This window comes from Cervus canadensis, chromosome 19 (genome assembly GCF_019320065.1).
Source record: "Cervus canadensis isolate Bull #8, Minnesota chromosome 19, ASM1932006v1, whole genome shotgun sequence".
NCBI classification, from domain to species: Eukaryota; Metazoa; Chordata; class Mammalia; order Artiodactyla; family Cervidae; genus Cervus; species Cervus canadensis.
In genome coordinates this window covers 57,949,072-57,968,812 of record NC_057404.1, presented here as the reverse complement: position 1 = coordinate 57,968,812, position 19,741 = coordinate 57,949,072, and the positions used below count along the sequence as shown (strand labels likewise).

Here is a 19,741-nt window from a genome sequence, read left to right as displayed (position 1 = left end):
CCAGATGGTCAACACCGAAATCAGATTGATTATATTCTTCACAGCCAAAAATGGAGAAGCTCTATACAGTCAGCAAAAACGAGATGAGGAGATGCCTGTGTCTCAGATCATGAACTCCTTATTGCCAAATTCAGACTTAAATTGAGGAAAGTAGGGAAAACTACTAGACCATTCAGGTGTGACCTAAATCCAATCCTTTATGACTATATAGTGGAAGTGAGAAATAGATTTAAGGGACTAGATCTGATAGAGTGCCTGATGAACTATGGACGGAGGTTCACGACATTGTACAAGAGACAGGGATCAAGACCATCTACATGGAAAAGAAATTCAAAAAGGCAAAATGGTTGTCTGAAGAGATCTTACAAATAGCTGTGAAAAGAAGAGAAGCAAAAAGCAAAGGAGAAAAGGAAAGATATTCCCATTTGAATGTAGAGTTCCAAAGAATAGCAAGGATAGATAAGAAAGTCTTCCTCAGTGATCAATGCAAAGAAATAGAGGAAACAACAGAATGGGAAAGACTAGAGATCTCTTCAAGAAAATTAGAGATACCAAGGGAACATTTCATGCAAAGATGGGTTCGATAAAGGACAGAAATTGTATGGACCTAACAGAAGCAGAAGATATTAAGAAGAGGTGGCAAGAATACACAGAAGAACTGTACAAAAAAGATCTTCCCGACCCAGATAATCGTGATGGTGTGATCACTCACCTAGAGCCAGACATCCTGGAATGTAAAGTCAAGTGGGCCTTAGAAAGCATCACTACGAACAATGCTAGCGGAGGTGATGGAATTCCAGTTGAAATATTTCAATTCCTAAAAGATGATGCTGTGAAAGTGCTGCACTCAATATGCCAGCAAATTTGGAAAACTCAGCAGTGGCCACAGGACTGGAAAAGGTCAATTTTCATTCCAATCCCTAAAAAAGGCAATCCCAAAGAATGCTCAAACTACCACACAATTGCACTCATCTCACACACTAGTAAATAATGCTCAAAATTCTCCAAGCCAGGCTTCAGCAATACATGAACCATGAAATTCCAGATGTTCAAGCTGGTTTTAGAAAAGGCAGAGGAACCAGAGATCAAATTGCCAAAATCCGCCGGATCATCAAAAAAGAAAGAAATTTCAAGAAAAACATCTATTTCTGCTTTATTGACTATGCCAAAGCCTTTGACTGTGTGGATCACAATAAACTGTGGAAAATTCTGAAAGAGATGGGAATACCAGACCACCTGACCTGCCTCTTGAGAACCCTGTATGCAGGTCAGGAAGCAACAGTTAGAACTGGACATGGAACAACAGACTGGTTCCAAATAGGAAAAGGAATACGTAAAGGCTGTGTATTGTCACCCTGCTTATTTAACTTGTATACAGAGTACATCATGAGAAACGCTGGGCTGGGGCAAGCACAAGGTGGAATCAAGATTGCCGGGAGAAATACCAATAGCTTCAGATATGCAGATGACACCACCCTTGTGGCAGAAAGTGAAGAGGAACTAAAAAGCCTCTCGATGAAAGTGAAAGAGGAGAGTGAAAAGGTTGGCTTAAAGCTCAACATTCAGAAAAGTAATATCATGGCATTTGGTCCCATCACTTCATGGGAAATAGATGTGGAAATAGTGTCAGACTTTATTTTGGGGGACTCCAAAATCACTGCAGATGGTGATTGCAGCCATGAAATAAAAAGACGCTTACTCTTTGGAAGGAAAGTTATGACCAACCTAGATAGCATATTAAAAAGCAGAGACATTACTTTGCCAACAAATGTCCGTCTAGTCAACGCTATGGTTTTTCCATGTATGGATGTGAAAGTTGGACTGTGAAGAAAGCTGAGCACTGAAAAATTGATGCTTTTGAACTGTAGTGTTGGAGAAGACTCCTGAGAGTCCCTTGGACTGTAAGGAGATACAACCAGTCCATCCTAAAGGAGATCAGTCCTGGGTGTTCATTGGAAGGACTGATGCTGAAGCTGAAACTCTAACACTTTGGCCACCTCATGTGAAGAGTTGACTCATTGGAAAAGACCCTGAGGCTGGGTGGGACTGGGGGCAGGAGGAGAAGGGGACGACAGAGGATGAGATAGCAGGATGGCATCACCGACTCGATGGACATGAGTTTGAGTAAACTCCGGGAGCTGGTGATGGACAGGGAGGCCTGGCATGATGCAATTCATGGGTTCGCATTCATGGGGATACAACTGAGGGACTGAACTGAATTTAACTGAACTGAAGGTATACAATGTAATATAACATAATAATATAGTGATTTAATGGTTGTACAGATTATATGTCATTTAGAGTTATTACAAATGAATGGCTATATATACCTGTGGTATAGAGTATATCCTTCTTGCTTATCTGTTTTATGCAAAATAGTTTTTACTTCTTATCTCCCTCCGCCAACTTGCCTCTCCCTCTTCCCTTTCTCTACTAGTAACTATTAGTTTTTTCTCTTTATCTGTGAGTCTATTTTATCATATATATTCATTTGTTTAATTTTCTGTATTCTGCATGTAAGTAATAACATGGAGTGTTTGTCCTCTGATTTATTTTACTAAGCACAGCACTGTCTAGGTCCATCCAGTTTGTTGCAAGTGACAGATTTCTTCTTTTATATGGTTGAGTAATACCCCATTTTATATATATCTCACAACTTCTTTATTCATCTATTGGTGGTTAGGGTTAGGGTTAGATTGCTTCCATATCTTGGCTATTTCAAATAATTATGCTGTGAATATCAGGATCCATGTATCTTTTTGAGAATGTTCAGAAAAGAGAACACTTTTACATTGTTGGTGAGAATTTAAAAGGGTGCAGCCGCTTAAAAAAAAAAAAAAAAAAAAAAAAAACAGTATGGGATTTCCTCATAAAATTAAGAATGCAACTTCCATATGATCAAGCAATCCCATCCCTGCTGTACAGCTGAAGAAAACAAAATACCAGTTGATTTTTTTTATCCAACTCTTAATGTATCTCAGTAACTTAGGCAAAGTCTAAATTTATTAATTCAGCAGTCATTAAACAAATACTTATTGGTCTCTGACTATGTCTCTGTTTCTTACTAGTTAATAGGGGTAAAACAGTAAATAAAGATCTCTCACTTATAGAGTTCCTACATTTTGTGGGAGGAGGGAGGTTGGAGACAGAATATTAAAAAGAAAAAAAAAAACACAAGAAAATGCTTTATCTGATCATTAGGTAAAGATAAGAGCTATTAAGTTCAGCTAATCAGGATAATGGTCTGGAGAGTCATTGGGGAGAGGTTTGCAATTCAGTGAGTGGTTGGGGAAGGCCTCTTTGAAGAAGTGACTGAAGAGGTAGAGTGATCCACAGGTTGAGAAAGGGCAGTCCAGACAGAAAACAGCAAGTGCTCTTGCAAATGGATGTGGTTTAGCTAAGAGGCCACTGTAGCTGCTGCAGAGCAAGTGAGAAGCAGAGTGATGAGAAAGAGGTCAGAAAAACAGTAGGTGTCAGATTATATAGGTCTTTTTAGCTGTGGTGAAACCAAACGGAGTTTTCTGAGTTTGGCTGGAATCTAACAAATGGTTTTGATCATGGTAGAAACACAAGAAAATCTATCTGAAGGTTTATCACTGTGTGAAATGTAGGGGGACTAGAACTTGGGGAAGGAGAAGTGGAAATGGATAGACTCGCCATGAGACTATTGCATCAAGAGGAAGAGATATAGAAGCTTTGTCTAGTATGTCATAAGAGAGAAACAAAAAGAGGCTGGATTTAGAGTATGTGTCAAAGGTAAAGTTTATTTACACAACACTGACAAGTTGATGACGGGATAGTTAAGAGAGAAAGAAAGGAGACAAGACTGACATCAAGGTGGGCCTTGAGGATGAGATGGATGGAGTAGGTTTATTTCAAAGATGAGCCTCTGAGAGATATATCAGGGTTTTCTTCAGACAGGTATTTTGGATTTTACAGTTTGATCTTGGAAATACTAAGCTTGTGATGCTTGTTCCACACCCAAGTAAAGATGATGAGTATGTAGCTGGGTCTGTAAGACTGGAGTTACATGTTTTGGAATCACACAGTATTGAAAACTGTGGAATGGAGTGATGTCAGCACTGCAGAGTTAATGGAATAGCTACCCCCTGCCCAGCAGCATCAACTTGACAGTTGCCCATAAAGATGCCTTTGTGGGGACTTCCATGGGATTCAAGTAGCTAAGGCTCCATGCTCCCAATGCAGGGGGCCTGGGTTCTATCTCTGATCAGGGAACTAGATCCCACATGCCACAACTAAGACCTAGGGCAGCCAAACAAATATATACTTTAAAATGCCTTTGTAGGAGATTTTAAATAAAGGAAAGAGATTGTGAAACCCTAGTGTCGCCCGAAAATGAGGAGGGCCATTTGAAGAAGGCAGGCCCATGGCCAAGTGGCAGGTTTGCCAACTGTGGCCCCCGTTACAGACCCAGAGACAGTTCTCCCCTGCTGTGGACTGAGATACAGACCCATGTGGTCTTGGTCCTGCCACCAGTACCTTTTGCCAAGAGACCTCTCAGTGGTCATATCAACGTATGCCCCAGAAACAGACCCGCTGTCCAATCTGTGGATTCTGAGGTGGTTCATGACCTGGCTCCTGCCCCTCACATCCTGCGGAGGGACCTCTCTTACTACCCAAGAGCCAACAAGGAGCCATGCCTGGCTAGGCTCATCTTGTTCCTAATGCAGATATAGAAATGGCCCTGTAACTTGTCACCAGCCTTCTCAGCCACAGGCTTGGAACACTCCTGCCTGAACAGGGACTCTCCAGGAGACGTGCTGTCCCCAGCCCTGGAGACAGGCATGCTGACCTTGGTCTGGCTGCAGGTCTTAAAGCGGCCCTACAACACAGTCCTAGCCTCTCTTAGCCATTGTCTGGGGATGGTTCTGTCCAACTGGGGACCCAGAGGGAGCCAGTCTATCTGCAGAGAGTGAATCACTTTTGTAGTGCATCCTTATGGATACCAGATTCTAGTTTTGTTCATTTACCTATAAACTCAACTGGATATGGAACTCTAGATCCTCCAACATCTGGCTACTACTTTACAACTTTATGTTCCCAATTTTCTCCCACCCTTCTGACTTGAAATCACTAAGAATAAAACTGCCCATCCCCCAAAGCCTTGAAAACAGAAACTGAACAACTTGATATAAACTCCAGATAAATCACGACAATAATTCATGTATGCACAATCATTGTCCCTGCTGCTGTGACTCCTCAGAAAGTTCAGGAAGACCCAGTGACATCACCAGAAATATCCAAACTTCAAAAGATGCTTTCAGCCCAACATCTTAAATTCTCATGACAGGCTGCTCTACAGACTCAGAAACTGGCTTGTAGTGTTTTTCAGTCATTAAGTTGTTTTCTTTTTGTCTCCATAGAAGTTTATCTTATTAAATACCAGATTTCTAGCACCTCATATGCCTAACTTTGATAGGAGACCTTGTTCACCATCACCTCCTGAAAGGAGACACAACTGCTTCACTGAACTGACCTATTTTCAGGACTAAAAGACAGGTTCAATGAGATATGGAGCAATCTACCAACACAATGTCTGGTCTGTGAAACTTCTTGGGAAAGTTTCAAAGGCAGGAAATAAAAGGTAGAAAAGTATGCCACACCCAAATTATGCCACTTTGACATAGGATTATTTTGAGCTGAAGGAACTGAGTAGAAGCAGACACAAGAAAAGCTCCCTACTGTCCCCCTGTTTGACTAAAAGCAGAACATGAATTTATAGAGTTGTCCCTCTTTTGCTTTCCTACCATGAAGGAAGAAAGTTCATTCCCAGACACAACTTTGTACTTTTATCAAAGAAGGTATTCACTTCAATCTATATAATAGATCTTACTCTTATTAACTGTGCTTTTTCTGGTAACCTCCCCATAACTGTCCTCCACAGCTTTTTGCCGTTTGTCTTTCACTGAAGCTGGACCTTAAGCCGGAGCACTAAGTCACTGCTTTTGAGTTAGTCACTTTTCCTTGGGATCTCTCGTGAATACATGAGGTAGACGTGTGCATACACTTCTGTTCATTTTTTTTTTTTTTTAAATAAAATCAAAGAATGAATATGGTAATCTAGGGACTTAGTATAGACATGAGAGGTAATGATGCAATTCTGGGGCATTCTGATACTGAATTCAGAAGAATGAAGAGGAATCACTGAAAGAGCCTCAGGAGTAGGGACCATTCGGGCAGTCAGAAAGCCTGCAGAGAGGGGCCTGGAGAGTCTAGTGAACAGAATAGGCAGCTTGAGAAGACAGGGAGGGCCACTGTGCTAGACGCTGCAGGAAGACTGCTTGCGATGCATAAATCTCTGTCATCCTTGACGAGAGCAAGTCTTCTACCTTGACGGTAGAAGGCCTGACTAGAATACATTCAAGAAAGAGCCGCAATATAGGAATGGAGTGGGCAGCTATAGAGAATTCTGAAAACAAATAAACAACAGGATGGAAAAAATGCAAAAGAAAAGTTAGAGGCAGAAGAAGCTTTGCCGGGAGCCGGCATACGAGATCCCACCCATGACAAGGTCATGAGGGAGAAAACCTGACGGGCAAGGCCGATCAGGTTTTCAGGGTTTCTGAAAAGCTGCCCCTGGCGCTCACCTTAAAGATGATATCTGTTTTTCTGATGCTTGCTTCAATAGACTACTCCCTAATTTCTGTGACACAGGCAGAAGGCCTTCCCCGATGTCTTTCCAAATAAGAATCAATTTAGAACTTTAATCAATAAGTTTCCCAGGTGGTGGTATTTTATGAGATTATCCAGAGTGAAAGGAGTGTTTTAATTTAAACTCCTTTGCTGGTATTTTAGTTTGTTTGGCAAATGTGTTTATGCCCTTGGTACTAATATGCATGATTGCTTATAATACCCTAATCATAAAATAGCATAAAGAACCTGATCATATAAAGACCCTAATAGACATAGAGCCCTTCGGGGGTGAGGAAGCCCTATTAGAGAACATAAAAATATTATTCTAAAAGTGGTTATAGTTAAAGATTTAGAAAAATAAGAGTTTAAAATTGTTTATTTTAACCAGGAATGCTAAACAGGGGCTGCCTCACTGGAGCTGCAGAGTCTTTGTGTGGTAAACCTTTTAGATAAATTTAACTGATAACTTCTGCAAAAGGACTGACCTTTGTGTTCATTAAAGAATAGATTACGGAAAACAGCTTTGCATTCACCTAGGTCATAAAATGTCAATAGGCCCCAAGGCCAGAAGATAATGTACAAGACCCTCATAAACAAAGAAGCATGCAGAAAACACCCTGGTTTCATGAAAGGCAAGCTGATGTAATGTTAAACTATCTTCCCCTTAGAAATGTACTAATTTAGGGTATAAAAGCCACGGTAAAAAATAAAGCATTGCCAGACTCTGCCAGACCCTGCAAACACCCCCGTCTGGTCATTCACACACACACACTCTCTCTCTTTCTCTCTCTCTCCCTCACAGACTTGGCCCTATCAAGGCGGGTCTCACGTGTCTTCTCTCTCTCTCACCGACGTCGTTCATCCTGAGGGTATCCCCTGGATCCTGCCAAGGCTGAACCCCAGCAAAGCTTGTGTGAAATATAGAATTTCTGCCTTTTGAAGTAGGTCAGAGATTGTGAAAGCTACTCATGAACATTTTAGAGAGTCTCAATTTTAAATTATAAAACATCTATGTATATAAAAGAGTATTGAAGCCATTATAAGTTTGAACACTTGTGTACCCCACATCTTGTTTGTCTGATCTTGAATTGGGACTTCACAGTCTTACAGCTGACTCATTAGAAAAGACCCTGGTTCTGGGAAGGATTGAAGGCAGGAGGAGAAGGGGACAACAGAGGACGAGATGGTTGGATGGCATCACTAATTCAATGGACATGAGTCTGAGCAAGCTCCAGGAGATGGTGAAGTACAGGGAAGCCTGGTGTGCTGCAGTTCACGGGGTCACAAAGAGCCGAACACAACTGAGTGACTGACCAACAACAAATCCTTTTCATGTGTTGATTTACATTTAAAATATCCATAACATTTGTAGAAAGCAAGGGTATATACAGGCAGTGTCTGGATAGACGAATTTACCTCTCAGGACCATAACAGCTTGAGCATCTTTTCGGTGGAGGGATCACAATGTTCATACAGTGTCTCCAGTATCCTCCTTTGAAAATGGTGAATTAGAGAAAGTCATTTATTGCATTATTTGCATCTTATTTACAAACTTTTGTTTGCTTGATTTCACAAGTACTGAGAGGGATGTATTAATCTCTTTAACGTTGATTTCTCTATCTTGGTTTCAAAATATTGTACTGTTTATACTGTTGAAAACAATGGTGCATACATATTTAGAATTAATTTAACTTTTAGGTGAATTTTTCCCTTTTCTCTTCATCCTTAATAATTATTTTTCTCCTAAAGTCAGTTTTGCTTCATGTTAATATATTAACACCAACTTTCTTTTGTGATTTATTTTTCTGTTATCTAATTTTTCTATCCATTTTCTTCCAACCATTCTTTGACTTTAGACATGCCTTTGTAAATCCCAAACAGCTGAATTTTGCTCTTTTGAGTCAATTTTAACAAATTCTGTCATTAAACATCAAATTTAATTCATATACATTAATTGTGATTAGTTACATAGTGAATTATTATTTATTTCTATTATCTTTTTGTGTACTTACTTAATATTAACCATGTTTTTGGTTTTTTTTTTTTGCCTTTTTTTCTTTTCTGTTTTGTATCATGTTAATTAAGTTTTCCCTATTCATATATCTTTCTGCCACCTACCTCTACCTCTATTTGCATGGGTTTGGAAGTTATACATTCTACTTGCATTTTTCAAGTTTACTCTTAAATTTTTACTATGCATGCTCTGATCTCTTGCTAAATGTTTATCATCTCCTCTCATCTTTCCAATTATGGTTCCTCAGTTTTCCATTCGACCTAGATGTTAAAAGCCCTTAAGTTTATTATTATTACATTTATTTAGCTCCCTGTGTACATTTGTTGATTTATTCAACTGTCATTTCTTCTTGTATCTCATGGCATTTTAAACCTAATTTTCTTCTTGAGTAAGTAAATTTTTTAGTTGTTTGGAAATATTTGTAGTAAATTCCATCAGAACTTGTATCCTTATATCCATCAGAACTTATATCCTTTCTCTTGAAAAATAACTTAGGTGAGTATATAATCCTAGATTGACAGGGCTTTTTTCTTTTCTATTTTTCTCCTTTACATGGTAGTGTTTCATTTTTTTTTCTGGATTGTATTATTTTGATTGAAAAAAATATGGTATTAGTTTATTTGGAGGTACTGTCTTTGCTGTATTTTGCTCTTCTCTATTATCTATGGTATTCTGCACTCCCTACCTTCTGCAGTTTGGATTTTTACTCAACATTGACTTTCCTAAATCTAAGGAGTCATGATTCTTATGAATTCTGTACAATTAGCCTTCCCCACTTTTTCTCACCTATTACTGTAGACTTCCAAGTGTACATGCTGTAATTTTTCACTTGGATTCTTCCTCTACAGATAAACTATTTATAGCTCATTGAGACCTTCATTTTGTAATTTACCTTTGTATTGCCAAATATATGTTAAAATTGACTTTATTATTATTTTTTAAAGATATGGGTATTATTTATTGATTCCCTCCTAGGGAAATTAAGGAATGTACCTTTCTTACAATTCTCTCCTAATGCTTCCTCTAGCCACACATTCCTTCCATTTCCCTAATACAGCTGAATAATAATTTTGGCTATGTATACATCAAGTCGTGCACTACACTAATTTCTGCCACCACTCAACATAATTCCATTCTGGAAGCTGTTTTCTTGGATCCAAAGTCTTCATTTATCTACATTCTTTTCTTTGTTTGCAAGGAAATAAAGTGAAGTTTCTCAGTCTTGTCTGACTCTTTGCGACCACATGAACTGTAGCCTGCCAGGCTCCTCTGTCCATGGGATTTTTCAGGCAAGAGTACTGAAGTGGGTTGCCATTTCCTTCTCCAGGGGATCTTCCTGACCTAGGGATTGAACCCAGGTCTCCTGCTTTTCAGGCAGACTCAACCACCTGAGGCATCAGGGAAGCCTTTGTTTGCAAGGAATACAAATCCATTCTCAGTAGGAACCAGATAATGGGTTGTGAATTTTGATATTTTCATTTCTGAGTTTTTTAAAAATATTTATTTATTTGGGTCTTAGTTGTGGTAGGTGGACTCTTTCATAGTGGTGCATGAACTCTCTAGTTTTGGCACTCAAGCACAGTAGTTGCAGCTGGCAGGCCTAGCTGCTCCACAGAATGTGGGATCTTAGTTCCCTGGGGTTAACATCGGCCTGGAACAAATAATGTTTCTTAACTTAGGGGAACCTATTTCATGCAGATAAGACAAATTTGAGCCTATAACTGGAGTGTAGTACAGAAATGTGATTAAACTTCTCAGGAAACATTTTAAAGACACACCCCCCCCCACCCCCCCATCCCCACCACTTTTTCAAAGGGAGGGACTGGGTGTTTGACTCCACGTCCCATGCGGGCCAGTTGCCCTGTCTCCTTTCCTAAGTGGGCATGGACACCCACCAGGTGATAACAATGACCAGCTCCCAGGGCAGCCACCTGTCAATTCACAGGCCAGTTTCCCTGGCTTAAGGCCCCCTCTTTCTTTTTGATTTCTGGAGACTGCTCTTACTCTCTTGCTCACACAGTATGGATAAGGATATTTGCTATTTTTTATCTAGTGTTTCTGAGTTTTAGTATTAGGGATAATCTCAGATCATCCTGTCTGCAGCACTGCTAGTCTCTATCTTATTTCCATCTTTGCAACAATGGATTTTACAGGAAAGGAAGTGGAAGTTTGTGGACTAAGTGACTAGCCCAGGAGTAACTACTAGTTACAGAGTCAAGGTCACATTTCTCCTGGACAGTGCTTCTTCCAACATACTGAATCCCTGGATCTCTTCTAAATCCTCTGACTTACACCAACATATACAAGCTAACAATGCCAGATCCAGTTCCAGCGTGTGTGTGAGGAAGTGGCAATGCTCTGACATAAGCTGGGTGTTCTATAACTTGACTCAATTCTGACACCTAAGGGATTAGTCCCACAAGACTGCTCTCATTTCAGATGCCAGGAGCAAAAGTCCAGGTTGTTACCTATGGTTCTGATCAACTAGTTATAAATCAGGGGTTCCTATAACCTGTCTTCAATTAACTTTCTAGAGCTGCTCACAGAACTTCGGAAACACATTTACTCACCACATAATCAATTTTTTGCAAAGATATTTAAGGATACAAATCAAAGAGATACCTCAGGCAAGATCCCAGAGGAGCTTCTCTCTTGGTGGAGTTTGGGTCCTGGCCGCGTGGTACGTAACAAATGTTCTGGCTCACTAATCTAGAAGCTGTCTGAACCCCCTCCTTTTGAATCTTAATGGAGGCTTATCACATGGGCCTGGTTGATCAAATCATTGCCATCGGTGGGAGATTCAACCTCCAGCCCTTTCCCCAGGGGTTCGGACTTAAAGTTCCAGCCCTCTGTTCTTGTTTGATTCCCCTAGCAACCAGTCTCTCCCCCTTAGGTGCTTTCCAAAGTAGCTGCATTAACTTAAACTCAGGTGTGGTGGAAAGGGACTTGTGATGACTCTCAGGACATCCTTATAGCTTACGAAATTCCAAGGAAGCTTCTGAGGAAGCTCTGCGCCAGAACTGGGGATAAACACCAAATAGATATTTATTATAAATCACAGTGTCACACAAGCTTGTAAGTATCAAGTACATATAAATTAATAGAAGCTAAAAATCCTTAAGGTTTCATATTTATCACCCTATCTTCCATTTTTCATCTTTTATCTCTTCTAATAATCTCTTGCTACTAGATTGTTCTTCAGAACTTCAAGCTAAAAGTCAGGGCTTCAGTGCATTTTCCCAAATAGGGTAGTTAAGAAAATAAAACTGTCAAAAACACCAGACAGCTGACAAATGCAATCAGCTGTTATACATAGATTTGCATTGTTTCACTAAGACTGGATATTGAAAAATAAAGTAAGAGTAGTTACACTACAGTTTTCACAGACAATAAAATTCAGACACTTGCAATGCTGAAAAGGTCTGGCAAAAATGTTTTGTTAATAAACCAAAGCATAAGGAGTTTAAAGCAATGAACTGGTGTTATCATTGTCTCCATTTATCTCTTCCTGGTAAGAGTAATGTACTTCTGTGGATAGTAGTCAAGAAGTATGAGCACATACTGCTCAGAAAATTCCAAGATGTTTACAAAGATCAAATTAATTAAAAGTTACTTTGAAATACAGCAGTGGACCTCTAATTGTTAACAATTCTCTAACAATGATTTTCAATTTTTTTAAAGCAGTGTCTCCATTTTCCAAATTAAATATCACCAAGGTGTCCTAAATACAAAACATATTAAAGTCAAACTGTTCTCATTGTACAAGAGGAGGGAATCTCTTGCCTCCTGGCTGGTTGGTGCAGGTACCTCCAGACAATTAATGAGTCCTCAAGTGATATGGATAATTATGAATGAATCAAATTTTGCATGGAGGTATACTGGATCTAAGGATCACATCTGAAATATTCCTAATCTGATGGAATAAAGACATATTTCATTTTCAGGGACAGTTTATCCAGTAGACACAATGGATGTGCAGCTTGAGACCTATGATACATTTAATGACTCGTAAAAATATTTTGATTTTAGTTTCTTCACAATTAATATCATAAATATAAATAAATAACAATAAATCCAGATTAGATTATATCTGTCTTTATACTCTTGCCTGGAGAACCCCATGGACAGAGTAGCCTGGTGAACAACAGTTTATAGGGTCATAAGGAGTCAGACAAGACTGAAGTGCCTTAGCATGTACACATGTCTTTATATTAACATGGTCATAAAGGATAATTTTAATTTGGGGGAGTAAGGTGTCCATCAAAGGTAAAAGTACTCTGGGTTCATGAAAGTTATAAGGTAGCCTTATCCATCTACTAGACTGGATGCAATGGTCCTGATCCCAACAACTTTGGAACATTCTGCAAAATTAAACAGAATTTATTCTATTGTAAGTTTTAGTACAACAGACTTCCCATGTCACTCTTGATGTCATAATATTTTGTAATATAGACTAAATTATACAGATACAAATTACAGTGCAATTGCTTGAAAGATTCTGTCAAGACTATAACTGAAATAATGCAATTTGCAGCAACATAGATGGACCTAGAGATTATTAAACTAGGCAAAGTAAGTCGGAAAGATAAAGACAAATATCATATGATATCACTTATATGTGTAATCTAAAGAATGTCAAGACTATAACTGAAATAATGCAATTTGCAGCAACATAGATGGACCTAGAGATTATTAAACTAGGCAAAGTAAGTCGGAAAGATAAAGACAAATATCATATGATATCACTTATATGTGTAATCTAAAGAATGATATGAACAAACTTATTTAGAAAACAGAAATAGATTCACTGATAACTCAGCTGGTAAAGAATCTGCCTGCAATGCAGGTGACCCTGGTTTGATTTCTGGGTTGGGAAGATCTGCTGGAGAAGGGATAGGCTACCCACTCCAGTATTCTTGAGCTTCCCTTGTGGCTCAGCTGGTAAAGAATCCAACTGCAATGCAGAAGACCTGGGTTCAATCCTTGGGTTGGGAAGATCCCCTGGAGAAGGGAAAGGCCACGCACTCCAGTATTCTGGCCTGGAGAATTCCATGAACTGTATAGTCCATGGGGTCACAAAGAATTGTACATGACTGAGTGACTTTCACTTTCACTTTCAAATAGAGTCACAGACATAGAAAGCAAACATGGTTACCAAAGGGAAGGGAGTGAGGGATAAATTAGGAGTTTTGTATTAACAGATGCACACCAGTATATATAAAGTAGATAAATAAGAAGAACCTACTGTATAGCACAGGGAACTGTATTTAATACCCTGAATAAACTTATAACAGAAAAGAATTTGAAAAAGAGTGTATATATGTGTATAACTGAATCACTTTGCTGTAACTCTGAAATGAACAAAACTGCAAATCAACTACACTTCAATAAAATGTTTTTTAAAAAGAGTATAACTGAAAAGAGATCTTGAAAATGCTGCCTGCAATGGAAGTCTGCTGGGGGGGAGAACTTGGTTGTTTGCAGCCTCTTCTAAGAGGTATAGATGCTCAGGTGACAGGGGACTTAAAGGAGCTGTCCTGTTCTACTGCCTCAAAGAAATGTTTTTTCAAAGTGAATTTTCAGGTAGTAGAGGTGACTAATGATGTTCTTCCATTCATATTCTAATTTTCTTTCATCTCAAAAATTTTTGTATGTATAATAGAAGTAACGTTTCTTTGAAGTATTGCTGGAGAGTGTATAACATTTAAAGAAACAACCCTGTTATATAAACAAGCTTTGAGCTTAAAGATCACTAAGGTGAAGTTTGAATTAATTCCCTTTATCTATCCTCTTCCCCTTTACTGTGACTTTTTTTCCTTCACCAAAAAAAAAAAAAAAATGGCCCAAGTTAGGTTAAAAAATTCTAACCATTCTCACCCTATATGCAAAACAGAAAAAGAGACACAGAAATACAGAACAGACTTTTGAACTCTGTGGGAGAAGGTGAGGGTGGGATGTTTCAAAAGAACAGCATGTATACTATCTATGGTGAAACAGATCACCAGCCCAGGTGGGATGCATGAGACAAGTGCTCCGGCCTGGTGCACTGGGAAGACCCAGAGGAATCGGGTGGAGAGGGAGATGGGAGGGGGGATCGGGATGGGGAATAAGTGTAAATCTATGGCTGATTCATATCAATGTATGACAAAACCCACTGAAATGTTGTGAAGTAATTAGCCTCCAACTAATAAAAAAAAAAAAAAAAAAAAAGAATTTACACCAAAAAAAAAAAAAAAAAAAATTCTAACCATTCTCACCACTGCATGTGTGTTCTAGAATCAACTCTCAAAGATACTTTGCATTTTGTTATCAATCTTCCTTAAAAACATCACCTACTTTTCAATAACTAAACGTTACCAGCTATACTACTCCACTGGACACACTGATGCAATCTCTCAGAAGAAGAGATTTTTGATGAATATGGAGTTCTGTGCCCAATGGGTTTGATGTAGTTGACACCCTCACTCCCCTTCAGGCAAACATTCACATTTATGCTGCATGCAAACACACTTACTACAATCTCACAGAGTAAGTTAAAATGTCCTATTTTATTTAATTTACTCTTGATTACTTTCTTCCCATTTTCATTGTAAATACTGAGAACAAACATCAGTAAGTGGTCCAAAAGTTAGAATAAATATCAACGAATATCTTCTAGTCCATCTAGTTCTAAAGAACAAACTATTTGTCCACATGTCTACTGAAAACCATAAAACACATCATTTGATAGTGCTACTTTAATAAAGTTTTGGCCTCTGTAACACACTGCTTTAAGATTTCTTTTTCTATTTTGTGAGCTTAACCTTGTTCCTGATTCTGAAACTGACTGTGAAGACATGTTTGAGCATAAAAAAAAGTGTTTTTCACTTTATTGCTCCCAACCAACTCTTCCTCTTTTTAGTTGCACACACACACAGACACACATTGACACAATAAAACCCTCTCAGGATCTGTGCCAGTTCCGTGTAAAAACTGTAGCAAGAGTGATTATTTAATGAATTTATCACCAGGGATTCATCAAAGAAATACACATTCAGATTTAGACCACTTGCAACTCCATACATATCAAGCACTCATTTAAAATAGCGACTATCCCTTCTTGCTGAATTGACTGCTATGCTTACTATCAATGAATGTATTAAGCATCTTTTCATGGGTCTCCACTGTCATATTTATTTTCAGGGAGCAGAGCAATCAAACAACAGATGCTATGTCACGAGATGGAATTTATAGAATTTTCTTTTTTGGCCTATTTTCAGAGATTTCAAGGTTCTGCTTTATACTTCCTGTTTCTAACCACTGTTATATGTTCCCATTTTAAAATACAATTTAAAAACAGTTTAAAATTCTACTTTTAAATTGAAAAATAGAAATGACAAAACCACATAGAAATGACAAAGCTAAAACACAAAGCCCTGAATTTTTGGAATCCTCATGTTAGATTCTAAGAACTACAAATTTTTTGATGAGGAAACATTTTATCTTTTATCATTAGTGTCATTTATTTTAAATATTTTATCACTATTATCATTCAATCTTTTATCTTATCATTTAATGCCTACACTGCATTGCATTTTTAATACTTAAGTGACTAAAATAATATGGATAAGTCTTAAAACACAAAATTGTTTCAACCATTTTTTTTTTAAAGTCAGTTAGTTTGTTCAGTGCAAAATACTTTTTAGAAAATCCAGCAGTGTGACTGCCTGAAGATGTTCTAAGCAAGAACTGTAGAGGGTGAACTGAAGCTTGGGTTGCAGGGCTGCTGTCATGGACTTGACAGCAAGAGAAAAGTACTGCACTTTTCAGTAATTAACTACATATAAATTTCCTCCCTACATTGCAGGCTGGAACGGCAACAATAACAATGTCTCATAAATTTAAATATGTTGAAAATAGCCTTCTACTAATTGGGCCAAAACCTTTGCTGACATCAAAATCCACACACTTACTTTCCTTAATCTTCAGGTAAGACAGAAATTATATAAGAAGATCCTAGCAGAGTGGAGAAAATGGAAATTTTTATTAGTTTTAGAATACTTTATATGGTTGTATAGTTGTATGATATATATATGCATGATGCATATAGTTGTATGGTGTGATGCATGTATTATACGATGCATGTGTGTATATAGTTGTATGATGTATGTATAGGTGTATGATGGAAATGGGTGAATTTAATTCTCATGAGCATTATATTTACTACTGTGGGCATGAATCCCATAGCAGAAATGAATCAACAAAAGAAAGAGTCTGAAATACAGTACTTGGGTGCAACCTCAAAAATTACAGAATGATCTCGCTTTGTTTCTGGGGCAAACCATTCAATATCACAGTAATCCACGTCTATGCTCCTATTATCTATCAATGCTGAAGAAACTGAAGTTGATCAGCTCACTGAAGACCTAGAAGACCTCCCAGAACTAACACCAAAATAAGACGTCTTATTCATCATCCAGGATTGGAATGCAAAAGTAGGAAGTCAAGATATACCTGGAGTAACAGGCAAGTTTGGCCTTGGAGAACAAAATGAAGCAGGGCAATGGATAACTGAATTCTGCCAAGAGGATGAACTAGTTATAGCAAATGCTCTTTTTCAACAACACAAGAGAACACTTTACACGTGGACTTCACCAAATGGTCAACACCAAAATCAAATCGATTACATTTTTTTTTGTAGCCAGAGAAGGAGAAGCTGTATGCAATCAGTAAAAACAAGACCTGGAGCTTACTGTGGCTCAGATCATCAGCTTCTCATAGCAAAATTTACGCTTAAACTAAAGAAAACCAGGAAAAACACTAAGCCAGCAGATATGACTTAAACTAAATCCCATATGAATTCACAGTAGAGGTAATGAATAGATCTAAGGGACTAGATCTAGATAATAGTGTGCCTGAAGAACTATGGACAGAGGTCCATAATATTGTACAGGAGGTGGCAAACAAAACCATCTCAAAGAAAAAGAAAAGCAAGAAGGCAAAAGAGTGGCAGAGGAATGAAGAGAAGTGAATAGCAAGGGAGAGAGGGAAAGGTACATCCAGTTAAATGCAGAGTTTCAAAGAATAGATAGAAGAGACAAGAAGGTCTTCTTTAATGAACAGTGTTTAGTAATAGAAGAACATAAAAAAGGGGGAAAGACTAAAGACCTCTTCAGGAAAATTGGAAGGATCAAGGGAGTTTTTGACCCAAACATGGACACAATAAAGGATAAAAATGGTAGAGACCTAGCAGATGCTGAAGAGATCAAGAAGAAATTGAAAGAAAACACAGAAGAACTGTACAAAAAAGATCTTAATGAACCGGATTACTACAATGGTGTGATTAGTCACCCAGAGACAGACATTCTGGAGTGTGAAGTCGGCCTTAAGAAGCATTGCTATTAATAAAGCTAGTGAATGTGATGAAATTCCAGTAGAACTATTCACATCCCTAGAGGAGGATGATATCAAGGTTTTGCATTCATTATGCAAGCAAATCTGGAAGACCCAGCAGTGGCCACAGGACTGGAAAAGGTCAATTTTCATCCCAATTTCCAAGAAAGGTAGTAGCAAAGAATGTGCTAACCATTGGACAATTGCACTCATCTTCCATGCTAGTAAGGTCATGCTTAAAATCTTGCATGCTAAACTTCAGCATTATGTGAACCAAGAACTTTCAGACATCCAAGCTGGTTTTAGAAAAGGAAGAGGAACTAGAGATCAAATTGCCAACATTTGCTGGATTATAGAGAAAGCAAGGGATTTCAGAAAATCATCTATTTCTGTTTTATCAACTACACTAATGCCTTTGACTGTGTAGACCATGACACACTGTGGAAAGCTCTTAGAGAGATGGGAATACCAGACCATCTTAACTGTCTACTGAGAAAGCTGTATGCGGGTCAAGAAACAACAGTTAGACTCCTTTATGGAACAACTGATTGGTTCAAGATCAAGAAAGGACAGCAGGGCTGTCCACTGTCACCCTGTTTGTTTAACCTATACACTGAGCACATCAGGAGAAACATCAGGCTGGATGAGCTACACGCTGGAATCAAGATAGGCGGGAGAAACATCAACAACCTCAGATATGAGGATGATACCACTCTAATGGCAGAAAGCAAAGAGGAACTCAAGATCCTCTTGATGAGGTTGAAGGAGAAAAGTGAATAAGCCAGCTTAAGACTAAATATAAAAAAATAAAAATAAAAAGACATATACTCTGAGGAAACCAAAATTGAAAGAGACACATGTATCCCATTGTTCATTGCAGCACTCTTTACCATAGCTAGAACATGGAAGCAACCTAGATGTCCATTGACAGATGAATCGATAAAGAAGTTGTGGTATATATACACAATGGAATATTACTCAGCCATAAAAAGGAACACATTTGAGTCAGTTCTAATGAGGTGGATGAACCTAGAACCTATCATACAGAGTGAAGTGAGTCAGAAAGAGAAAGATAAATACCATATTCTAACACTTATATACGGAATCTAGAAAAATGGTACTGAAGAATTTAGTTACAGGGCAACAATGGAGAAACAGACATAGAGAATAGACTTATGGACATGGGGAGAGGAGCGGAGAGAGTGAGATGTATGGAAATAGTAACATGGAAACTTACATTACTACATGTAAAATAGAGAGCCAACGGGAATTTGCTGTCTGGCTCAGGAAACTCAAACAGGGCTCTGTATCAACCTAGAGGGGTGGGATGGGGAGGGAGGTGGGAGGGAGATCAAGAGGGAGGGGACATGTGTATACCTATGGCTCATTCATGTTGAGGTTTGAAAGAAAACAGCAAAATTCTCTAAAGCAATTATCCTTCAATAAAATATAAATTAATTAAAAAAACAAAAAAAACAAAAAACTAAGATCATACCATCTGGCTCCATTACTGCATGGCAAATAAAAGGGGAAAAGGTGGAAGTAAGGACAGATCTTCTCTTCTCCAGCTCCAAAATCACTGCAGATGGTGACTGCAGCCTTGAAATCAGAAGATGATTGCTTCTTGGCAGGAAAGCTATGACGAACCTAGACAGTGTGCTGAAAATCAGAGGCATTACTCTGCTAACAAGGGTCTGTATA

The 19,741-nt window shown here is 38.4% G+C and overlaps 1 protein-coding gene across 1 annotated transcript in view; it reads right to left on the bottom strand.

Moving 5' to 3' along the window:
* Window positions 1–19,741, bottom strand: part of MARCHF1 (membrane associated ring-CH-type finger 1) — an 816,302-nt gene that overhangs the window by 166,269 nt on the left and 630,292 nt on the right. The gene's annotated exons all lie outside the window — the stretch shown is intronic.